Below are 12,029 nucleotides of genomic sequence, written 5' to 3'. Positions count from 1 at the left end.
AATCCTGTCACCTACAAACTGAAACTACCTGGGTCCCTTCGTATCCATCCGGTGTTCCATTGTCACCTACTGAAACCAGCATACTCAGCTAAGCGTAGGGCTCCACCCCCTGTGTTGTGTGACGGCGGATTTGAGTATGTGGTACGGAGCATTAAGGATTCGAAGTTCCGTAGGGGGGTGCTATGGTACCTGGTGTCATGGAAAGGATATTCTGCTGAGGATGACTCGTGGGAACCCGTGACCAACATCCATGCACCTGGGGCTATACGTTCCTTCCATCGTAGATTCCCTCTGCGGCCTGGTCCTAGTAGGCGCTAGAAGGGGGACATACTGTCAGGGTTTACATCGGCGCCTGCATGGAAAACCTGGTACAATCGCCAAAAAACTACGTTTCCCAGAAGCCTCGGCTGAGGCTATTACAGGAAGTAAGACACGCTTCCTGTTGCGTGTAATTCCGGCGTTTTGGTGCTACGCGAGAGGGAAGCCTTCTCTCGCTCTTCCGAATGGTCCTAGAGGATTCCCCTGCGTGAAGGCACTCATGCAGGTAGGAGAGGATCCTGTTCCGAATTCCGCGTCATTGAGCGGAGCGCGGTGGCGGCTGCTACGCGTTGCCGTCTTGCTCGTCGCGTGCAGTGAAGGAACTGCACGCGTTATTGTTTGACTCGTGTTTGTTTGTTTAGCGGAGCGTAGTGGTTCCCAGCCACACGTTACCGTATTGACCTGGACTGGGTATTATCTGCATATCGTTATTGGCAAGTCTAGCCCGCTGAGGCTTCAGGGGTGCACGGTGGTGATCCTAGCTGCGTGTCACCAGTGCAAGCTGCTTGTAATTATTTTGTTTTTGAACACTTTCTTGATGCAAATTGCTACGGAGTACAGTGGCAGTCTCAGCTATGTGTTTCCGTGAGGACTGTATTTACTCCAACTAAAAGGTTGTGCTCCAATAGTATTTATCCGTGGATAGTACTACCAACAACTGTTATTATTACTTTATATCATATCTGTGGATACTGACTGTGTGTTGTTCTACAGAATCTGGCAGAGCGGAATGCTGTGGTTCTTGCTTCCCACGCATTGCCGTGTTCTGCGTTTCTCTTGTCTGTGCTGCCGCTCTTTGGTCCTCATCAATCCTCCTTGTTGAATGAGAATAGTGGGATACTATCCCAGGAACCCCTTGTTTAGTTCTTTTGCTTCATGTAGAAGGTATGAGAGATATAGCATACTAGGTTTATTTGATTTTGTTGCGTCTGTGATTCCTGGTCTCACTGTATTTATATATCATATAGGACGAGAGTACCCAAAGAGGGATAACAGACATACTTTCCAGAACTCCTGTTTTATATCCACAGGTATACAGTTTACATATGTCTAATATATGAGTGGTCAGATCATAGAGAGGAACAGTATTCTTATCTTTGTGCCTTTGTCGTTTCAGATATTCCCTTCCCCTGCAGACCCCTCCCTTACCTTCCCTGTTTATTATTTTGCATTTACCCCTCGCCTAATGGCTCAAATCCTCTGTTAACTTATACTCAGAGGGTTTGTGACGTTTGGAGGTGGGCTGTATGATCATCATCCGGATCCTGTGGAGCGTAATCTGACACGGACTCCTTATTCAAGCCAATGAGAGTGCTATTAATCGCCTCCAAGTAGTCCAAAACACAGCAGCAAGACTGGTCTTGAATGCCCCCCCCAGAACCCCTTCCAAACCCCTGCTGTGTGAATTGCATTGGCTGCCTATACGACAACGCACCAAGTTCAAGATCTGTTGCATTGTCCACAAGTGCTTGTTCGGGAAAGGCCCTGACTATCTGTCCCAAAAGCTACCTTTCTATAAACCTGACAGAGCCTTACGGTCAAGCAACCAACTGCTACTTAAAACCCCTCTTGTCAAAAAAGCCAGACAAGGGGGCAGAGCCTTTTCTCTGGTAGGGCCCAAGCTCTGGAATAATCTTCCAACTGACCTCAGACAAACCCATAATCACTCCTCTTTCAGGAAGAAACTAAAAACCGTCTTATTCCAGGAAGAATAAAAAATTCCAATCACCAGTCTACATCCTCAATCTCGGTCCTATAGCAGCTATTCCATCCTGCGAGCAAAGCGCGGAGATACCTCGTAAGGGGTCGATTCTTGCGCTATACAAGAATATAAATAAATAAATAAAATACTGCCAATTCCGTTGTTCACTATTGCAAGGCTACCTGCTCCCTTAGGACATAATGGGGAGTTTGTTTATAACAGCTTAAAAACATTACTGGCCCTGGGAACTAGGTAGAAAATTAAAGTTTAGTATGCCTGAGGTACGAGTTTCTTACCTTCAGTAACGATGTATCTGGTAGAGACGTTGTCTAGCCACAGATTCCTAAACTTAGAATATCCCCAGGCGTCAGACTGGATCCGGAAATGTTTTGCAGCAGCATCTCTGCGAGCCGGGGGACGGCGCCACACGACCCCGCCCTGACGTGGTCCATGTATGAGACGTCAGCTAGGTCATCTAAGTCCCTCCGGGCGGCTGACGTCAGTTTTCTTCAGAGAAACATTTCCGCTGCACAACGCGGAGCCTCCAACAAAAAACTGTGAAAGTATTGGAACAGTGTGCGAGGGATGAAAAATCACTGAACAAGAAGGAGGATGGTGGAGACACCATCATAAAAGACAGAATTAGACACTGCCTACATATAAGTGAAAAGCTGTGAGAAAAAACCTGCAAGCTAAGCGAAGACCCTTTCCCGAGTGCAACAACAGATAGAAATAGACTGATATTGCCATGTAGAACTGTGTTGTTTATTAAGAACGGAGCACAGAAGGACACCAGTGCACCGTAGGAAGGATAAAAAGACTGGCTCATTCCCTATAACGGAGGTTGAAACACAACCGACCACCAAAGAGGACGACCAAGAGGAGACCAGGGCCCGAGACAATATAGAAGAAGATAGAAATAAATGGAAGATAACTGGAAAGGAAAATGAATCTGCTTGTGCCGTATTACAGGAAAGAAGCCCCTCGGCAGAGGTTAACTGTATATGGAAACACAGAGGGGAGCCACAAACTGAACTCCTGTGAGAGCTAACCAAATGGCAACTGAAGAGGCCAGCGGAGAACACCACTCTGCAATGTTCTTGCAGAACGGGGAGGCTGGGAGAGCGTTAAGGAATCAGCGGCTAGACAACGTCTCTACCAGATACATCCTTACCAGTGGTAAGTAAATCTTACATCTGATAGAGACATCTAGCCTCAAATTCCTTAACTTAGAATGGATACCACAGCCATACCCCCAAAGGGGAGGTGGGTCTGCGACAGAACAACAGAAAGCGCCAAGCATCCGATCCGGCAACAGATGACAGTTAAAGGGGGGAAAGCTGTGGTGGAACAGCAAGACAGCAACCCAAGCAGCTCGAAAGAGTAGAAATAATGGGAAAGTAGATATCCCAAAAACTCCAGAAAAGCGCTACACCATACCTGTATAAAAATAACAGGTAGAACGGCATGAGCCCTATACCAGAGCAAAGAGAGAGAGAGAGAGGGGAAGAAAGATCACACTCCGCTTAATGGCGCCCAATGAGTACACCAACCCAAGCTCGAAAGGAACTTGAAGAGATGCAACCACAGCCTAACAGACTAGCCTTTGGAAGGAAGCTGAAGGAGCCGGTGTCAAGAGCCCAAAGGCAAGAGCTAGTACCTGAGCAATGCGTTGTGAATAGCAGACGGGACAAGATACACGCCAAGTGCACACCCCATCCCAAAAAGGGTTATTAGGGGCAATTATCATCAATTCTAAAGCCGCTGAAGCAGGTAGAAATAAGTTGCAGGCGAACGGCCATAGAGACCTCAAAGTGGCTTACACAAGAGCATAAGAGTGCCCAACCGGGCAGTATGAAGCCATAGTGAGAAACAACCACAATATAGACTTGCAGGCAGTAGTCAAGGACCACTGCCGTCAGAAGAGCCGTCCCGCAGGCATAGCTTTACCAATAGTAGGTGATAATTTGGAAAAAAAGGCATATCCGAAGGAAGTGGCCCCAAAACACCAAGTTAACGAATGATGGGAAGAGTCTCAGAATCCAAGACCAACCCTCCAGAAAAGACAAGTACAGCGTAGAACACCAAAAAGGGATCATATGTAAAATTGGGAAATCACCCCAGTAAGCGGAAGCAAGGAGGAACCTATGGGTACCTTGCAACAAATCAGAAACGCTCCCACACACATGGAGATATTGGTCCAGACCTCGCAACCTCGAAAAGAGGTGGCAAAGTAGGAAGAGGAATACCAAGGCAACCGGCATGTATACATAAATGTATAAACATATAATTATGTAGAGACAGAACTAGCTAGGAGCAGGAACATGTCCATACCGGATCATACCTAGCACAGTAAGGGCAGGTAGGAGCCGTTTTTGAAGAGGAGACTGTAGGAGAGTAGGGTCTGCTATCCTATGGTCACCCCAATTTTTGCTTTTTGCTTCACTGGTTTTCGACTTAATGTGGCTGTGGGCCTGCTAATCAGACCCCCGGCCTGCTGTTCTCTCTCTAAATTCACAGACATGTACTATAGGTACATAACCAAATTGGTACTGGACATCTTATCAGCCTCTATACAGTGTACCATAGGTGCCATGGGCATAGGTGCATCCAAGGCCTACCAGGGGCTGCAGCATAGCTTTTGCCACCCCTGGCTGGTTCTTAAATTGACACAACTGGCTGATCACTCAGCTGGGGCAAGTTGGTGTAATCACCTCTTGCTTAGATATAGTATACCTATATCTAAACCTATATCTGGACACATAAACCTATAAGTCACTCCTATGGCAGGCCTTATCAATCCTGGAGGCAGAGTGCTTGGTTTAACATGAGATGGTGCTCGAGCATGAGCTGAGCCTGTCTGCAGCTGTCGGGAACAACTCCCTAAGCTGTTCCGGGATAATACCATACCATATACTCTTAAGTGCATTATAATCCATCGCGGTTATGTGCTAACTTTGGTTTGGCTTTATCAAAACATGTCGTGTAAGGTGTCATACGATTTGGAGTACTATCCCCTCGACAGTCCTGTCGACGGGGATAGCATTCCACCCTTCTAGAGGGAGAAGACATGTTACTTTACTGAAACGCGGTTAATCCTAACCAGAGCCTCAGCATCACAAAATGGATGCTGCTGCCACCGACACAAGTCTGACCTCCTGCTGCTGACCGAAACTTGGCAGAGGAGGCCTGGACAAAGGGTTTCCTGTCGCAGGGAGGTGCTACACCTCCCCAGACAGGAGATAGTGTATTGGGGCAGGGTGGGTTGAATGAAACCAGACACTGCCTGGGGAGCACAAGGCTTCCCCTTGCATAATCCGGTCAAACCGGTTCTGGGGCACACCAGCCCCAGTCCCAGCACGACCCTGGACAAAGGGAAAGGGGTGTACCACCCCCTTCCTGGGTCCCACCCATAGGAGGGACCTAGCAGGTAATCCAGCCCCCTAGATTGGTATAAGAATGGGAGCAGTGACAACGCACTCAGAATATCCTGACTGAAACTTATGAAACGAAACTCTGGACCCTTCGACATCCTCCTCGACGTAGAAGACTGAAGAATCTCCCTTGTGGTCAAGGAGTGACCACCCTGTGCAAACAGGCACCATCCAGCACCTCGACGTTTGCTTTGTTGCAGTTCCCGCCGGAACTCGAGCGACAGAGATCGACAAGACCCAGCGTGCCTGCCTTCTAACAGCCCGATCCACAGTCCCTTCAGAGCTGAGACCCTTGGAGGCGGCCTGAAGCGTGGGGCCCACCATCTTGGAAAGACTACGAGACGCTGACTGTGCAGCCCACGAGTGACCCTCGAAGCTGTGCATTGGGGTTTGAGAAGCCCCAACCCTGAGCCACTCTTGCACCGAAGCTCACCCCTCTACACTCACCGAGTGCTGCGTGGGGACCTTCTGCATCTTTTGGCTCAACGTGTTGGTCCGGTCGCTTGCCCGTTGGCTAGCGGCCCCTGTACCGACTAACTTTGAAATCTAACTTGTGAGTCTGGTTGCTCCAGACTTGCCCTTGCTCCCCTGAAAAGGAGCACCCGCTCTGACCCCCCTGGTCCGAGTATTAAGCGATCTTCGAATCCTGCGTGGGTTGCGCTTGCCAAGAGTTGTTTGCTCCAATCCAGAAGCCGACACTGCCGACAGCGAGAGCCTTCATCGGACAGCTCGTGATCAACTCCTGGACGCCCTCGGTGCCCCAGAGTCCCCGTGGCAGCGGAGACAAGCTTCCCGTCAACGACCTGATTGCGCCCGACATTGCCTGGTTCCTTCCTGGTTCCACCCTGGTCACTGCTGAGTGACCCAGACTCTGTCCCCTCTGCTTTCAGATCATCTATATCTTCGATCCACCCTTGGATCACACGGATACTTCTCTTCACGACGCCTTTAGCATCTTCATCCTCAGGCACCATCAACCTGCGTGACGAAACCCGACACTACTTGGCACCTGTGCACCGCTTCCTGTGGGTGAGGTAACTCAGCAACGCCGGTGCTCCTGTACTGGTACACACCTCTAGTATATGTGTCTAAAGTTTCATCCTTCTAGGTTAAGCGGAAGTCTCCTTTTGCAGTAACTTTATAACTTTTACGCACCATTGACTTTGCATTGGTGCATGTGGGTGCTTTAAGCGCTGCACCCGAATCCCGCGGGCTTTTCCAGACTTCAGCATTGCTAGTCCTGACTGCTCCCAGCGATTCCCTAGGCCCTAGGCCTAACCACTGTTCGATTGGTAACTCTTATACCACTTTTTTAATATATGATTTGCGTGGCCCCTGGGCCTCATCCATAATTGTGCAACTTTTATATGTTTAACTGTGCTTTTGTTTAAACGCTTGTGCCTATGCACTCATAAAGAGTACAGAGGATTATTCTAGTAATAAATACATATATTTTTATAATATATAACTTGTGTGGTGTCCTTTCATTTGATATTACAGGAGTGTGATTGGTAAAACAGTTTGCTTAACACGACCTCTTGAGTTAAGCCTTTAAGGCTGCTTAGTCCATGCTACCCTTAGGAAGCTGGTCTATAAGGTTGACTTACAACCAACACCATAAGGGATTGTTTGGTCTGATACAAGGTGCCCCCAGAATTGGAGACATCATATATCAGGCCAACTTCTCACAACGGTGAGCAGCGGTGCGGATTTGAGCTTGCTGTTGTTTTACCATTGCAATCTTTATCAAATTGAAAGATCACATCAAGTACCTTAGGTACAAATAAACAAAGCTTCGCATATTTAAGTTCTACTGAACTTAGTAGTTGTAGATCAAAGGGCTTAGCACACCCTGCCTACAACTCACTAGCAAGGTACAGTAGAAAAACACTTAGTGTAGGTAGGTGCACCACTTGCACCTCACTAGCAGTCATGGCTGGCACAGAGGGAGCTTCAAGCTCTTCACCTGTGTTGGTTGACATTACTAAGGCACCTTCCAGCTATGACACCCTCAGCCATAAGGACCCGAGTGCCTTGTGCACTTCAAGGGGGCTGAGAAAGGGTCACAACCCTACCATTCCCATCCTGATAGCCATCCTGGAGAAGGATGATTTAGATAAGGCGAGTGCAGCTCCCTTAGATGCAGGAGATGGAGTGAACCCCCCTGAGATTGAGAATTCCCCAAAGATAGAGGAGGAACCTGAATCAGATACTAATGGAGATTCAGATCAAGATCAGAGGACCAACCAGGTACTAGTGGGGAGGCTTAACCAAACCAACTTGGACCTACATAGGAATGGAGAGGGCGAGCACCTCCCCAGATCCTATAACATAGTTCCCTCAGGTAATAGAAGGCTGAGATCCTCCTCAAGGGATTCTCACATTTCTAGTGCCTCAAGGGAATCTCAAAGGGGAATGACTCCCCCCCCCCCCCCCCCCCCCCCCCCCCCCAGAGAAAAGAGCATAGGGCAAGAATGAGGCCTGTCCAACTCCAGATAGAGAGGGAAGAGGTAGCCCTGGCTCAAGCTAAACTTGCTTTAGCAAGAGAACAAAAGTTGAGTGGATTAGATTCCACTGGTGGCAGCATAATTCCTAGAGAGAAAGACAGGTCCTATGATAATAGAAACCTGACAAAGATTGTAGCCCCCTACAAGGAAGGGGATGACATCCACAAATGGATGACTGCTCTGGAGAGAGCCTGCATGGTACAGCAGGTTCCTCAAGAACAGTGGGCTGCAATTTTATGGTACTCCTTTTCTGAGAAAGGGAGGGATAGGCTCCTCACAGTTAGACCTGAGGATGCCAAAAACTACTCTGTCCTGAAGAGTGCTCTTATTGAAGGGTTTGGCCTAACCACTGAGCAATACAGGTTGTTGTTCAGAGATACCCAACAAGCTCCGACTCAGGACTGGACTGACTTTGTTGATTGTGCCACTAAGGCTCTGGAGGGTTGGCTGCAGGGAAGTAAAGCCTCAGACTATACAGGATTGTACAATCTTATAATTCGAGAGCAGATCCTTAATAACTGTCAGAACCAGCTGTTGCATCAATACCTTATTGACTCTGATCTGACCTCTCCCCAAGAATTGGGAAAGAAGGCGGACAAATGGGTCAGAACAAGGATTAAGCAGAAACCCCAGAACTATGGTGGTGACCAGAAGAAAATAGACCAGAAGGGTGGGGATAAGAAAGATAAAGAAAAAGACCAGAAGACTTCTTCAGGCCCACAAAATTCTAATAAGGAGGGTGGTTCCCAAAATGGTAACAAGAAGAAGAAGAATGATGGCCCAAAGAAACCTTGGTGCAATACTTGTAAGTCCACTTCCCACTGGGGGAGTGAATGCACCAAGAAAAATCCAGTTCCAACCACTGCAGCTCCTAAAGCACCTGCACCCCCTAGTACAGTCAGCGGTGGTGGTACACAACCTAAGGGTATAGTAGTGTTGATCCTGGGTACTGAGATGGAGTCTGGCCTAGTCAGAATCCCTACTCAGGCAGTTCTGCTCTATGATGTGGACATGGCCATGCCCACTACTATGAGTCCCAGTAACTTGGGCAAGTATAGACAGACGCCTTTAATCAATGAGAAACTGGCTCAGGCCTACAGGGACACATGTGCCAGTGTCACTATGGTGACACCTAACTTTGTGGACCCTGGACAAATTGTACTAGTGACCAATGCAAGCAATGCCACTACTACACATAGTGTGGATGTTGGTAACTTCTCCTGGGGAGGGGTAACTGGCCTCAAGAAAGTTGTTGTGAGTGCAGACCTGCCAGTAGACTGTCTGTTGGGCAATGATCTAGAGAACTCAGTTTGGTCAGAGTCAGAGGTGGAGTACAGGACTCATGCAGAAATGCTAGGGATATCAGCACATGTCCTTGCTGTAACCAGAACTCAGGCAAAGAAGTGCTTACCTGAACCTGTGGTGGATCTTGAAACTATAGACCAACCACAATCCAAGAGGAGCAAGAGGGTTAAGGCTGTGCCTTCCCACTTTCCCCAGGTTGAGGATCAGACTTCACAGGAGGCCGATTCTGCAGTCCAAAAGGAGACTGTCTCTGAGGAACTTGAACCTGATCAGGTTGAGTTTCTGGGGACAGGGGGACCCTCAAGGGCAGACCTGAGGCAGGCCCAATTAGATTGCCCTTCCCTTGAACCCCTCAGACAGTAAGCTGCTGCTGAGGCTGCTGGGAATGCTCAAGGTACCCATAAAGTGTATTGGGATGATGGGCTCCTTTATTCAGAGGCTAGAGACCCCAAGCCTGGTGCCACCAGGAGGTTGGTCATACCTTTGCAATTTAGGGGCTTCCTTCTTACCTTGGCCCATGATATTCCCCTTGCAGGACACTTAGACCAGAACAAGACTTGGGACAGGCTTGTCCCTCACTTTCACTGGCCTCATATGTCAGAAAATGCCAAGGAGTTTTGTCGCTCCTGTGTCACTTGCCAAGCCAGTGGTAAGTCAGGTGGCACAACAAAGGCCCCCCTGATACCACTACCTGTGGTGGGGGTACCCTTTGAAAGAGTTGGAATAGATATTGTGGGTCCCATGGATTCTCAAACAGCATCTGGGCACAGATTTATATTGGTGGTAGTGGATCATGCCACCAGGTACCCAGAGGCAATTCCCCTGAGGACCACAACAGCTCCTGTTGTGACAAGGGCTCTTCTTGCAGTTTTCTCAAGAGTGGGCTTTCCAAAGGAGGTTCTTTCAGACAGAGGTACCAACTTCATGTCTGGATACTTAAAGGCAATGTGGGAAGAGAGTGGAGTAAACTATATGTTTACCACACCCTATCATCCTCAGTGCAATGGGCTTGTTGAAAGGTTCAACAAGACCCTAAAGGGAATGATAAAAGGGTTACCTGAGAAGCTTAGGCGCCGATGGGACATCCTTTTACCCTGCTTGCTCTTTGCTTACAGAGAGGTCCCACAAAAGGGGGTTGGCTACAGCCTTTTTGAACTTTTGTTTGGCCAACCTGTGAGGGGTCCATTGTGTCTGGTGAAGGAAGGATGGGAGTTACCTCTCAAAAAGCCTAAGCTAGATGTTGTGGACTATGCACTTGGTCTCCGCTCCAGGATGGCGGAGTACATGGAAAGAGCATCCAAAAACCTGGAGGCCAGTCAAGAATTACAGAAAGCTTGGCATGACCAAAAGGCTGTACTGGTTGAGTTCCAGCCAGGGCAGAAGGTGTGGGATTTGGAGCCAGTGGCCCCAGCAGCTCTCCAGGACAAATGGTCTGGACCCCACACCATCATTGAAAAGAAGGGAGAGGTCACCTATTTGGTGGACCTTGGAACCGCTAGGAGCCCCCACAGGGTGCTCCATGTTAACAGATTGAAAGCATTTGTTGACAGGGAGGACATGAGCCTGCTCATGGCCACAGATGGGGAACAGGAGGAAGGGAGTGACCCTCTCCCAGACTTGTTGTCCCAGAACCCTGAAGATGGTTCAGTTGATGGAGTAGCCTTGGCAGGCAGCCTCACTGACCAGCAACAGATGGACTGCAGACAGGTGTTGCAGGCCCATAGACATATGTTTTCTCTCACACCCAGTCAAACTAACTGGAGCACCCATGAGGTGGACACTGGCGACAGTCTGCCTGTGAAGAATAAAATCTACAGGCAACGTCAGGGATTGTATAAAGGCTGAGGTGCAAAAGATGCTTGAACTTGGAGAGATTGAGCCATCAGAGAGCCCATGGTCCAGCCCAGTAGTCCTTGTGCCAAAACCCCATACCAAAGATGGAAAGAGAGAAATGAGGTTTTGTGTGGACTACAGAGGTCTCAATGCTGTCACTAGGACAGATGCTCATCCCATTCCAAGGGCAGATGAGCTCATTGATAAGTTCGCTTCTGCCAAATTTCTGAGCACATTTCATTTGACAGCTGGCTATTGGCAGATCAGGTTAGCTGAAGAGTCAAAAACCAAAACAGCATTCTCTACCCCTAGTGGACATTATCAGTTTGTGGTAATGCCCTTTGGTTTGAAGAATGCACCTGCCACCTTCCAAAGGTTGGTGAATCAAGTCCTTGCTGGGTTGGATGACTTTTGTGCAGCATATCTAGATGATATTGCTGTCTTTAGCTCCACCTGGGAGGATCACCTGATCCACCTGAAGAAGGTTCTGGAGGCCCTGCAAAAGACAGGCCTGACTATCAAGACTACCAAGTGCCAGATAGGGCAGAGCAAGGTTGTGTACCTGGGCCACCTAGTAGGTGGGGGTCAGGTTCAACCACTGGAGAGCAAGATCCAGACCATACAGGACTGGGCTCCTCCAACTACCCAGACACAAGTCAGAGCCTTCTTGGGCCTGACTGGGTATTACAGGAAGTTTGTAAAGAACTATGGGTCCATTGTGACGCCATTAAATGACTTGACATCCAAGAAGATGCCCAACAAGGTTCAGTGGACAGTTAGCTGTCAAAAGGCATTTGATGACCTGAAGAAGGCCATGTGCTCTGCACCTATCCTGAAGAGTCCTGACTACTCCAAACAGTTCATTGTTCAAACAGATGCTTCTGAGTTGGGGGTGGGAGCTGTACTTTCACAACTTAATGCAGATGGTCA

At 48.5% G+C, this 12,029-nt stretch overlaps 1 protein-coding gene across 2 annotated transcripts in view; it reads right to left on the bottom strand.

Annotated features, from left to right (window-relative positions):
• The window catches only part of ABCB10 (ATP binding cassette subfamily B member 10), a 1,632,094-nt gene that overhangs the window by 1,124,656 nt on the left and 495,409 nt on the right, over positions 1-12,029 (bottom strand). The window lies entirely within an intron of this gene.

This window comes from Lissotriton vulgaris, chromosome 6 (assembly GCF_964263255.1).
Source record: "Lissotriton vulgaris chromosome 6, aLisVul1.2, whole genome shotgun sequence".
Taxonomy (NCBI): Eukaryota; Metazoa; Chordata; class Amphibia; order Caudata; family Salamandridae; genus Lissotriton; species Lissotriton vulgaris.
This window is presented reverse-complemented; position numbering and strand designations above follow the sequence as displayed.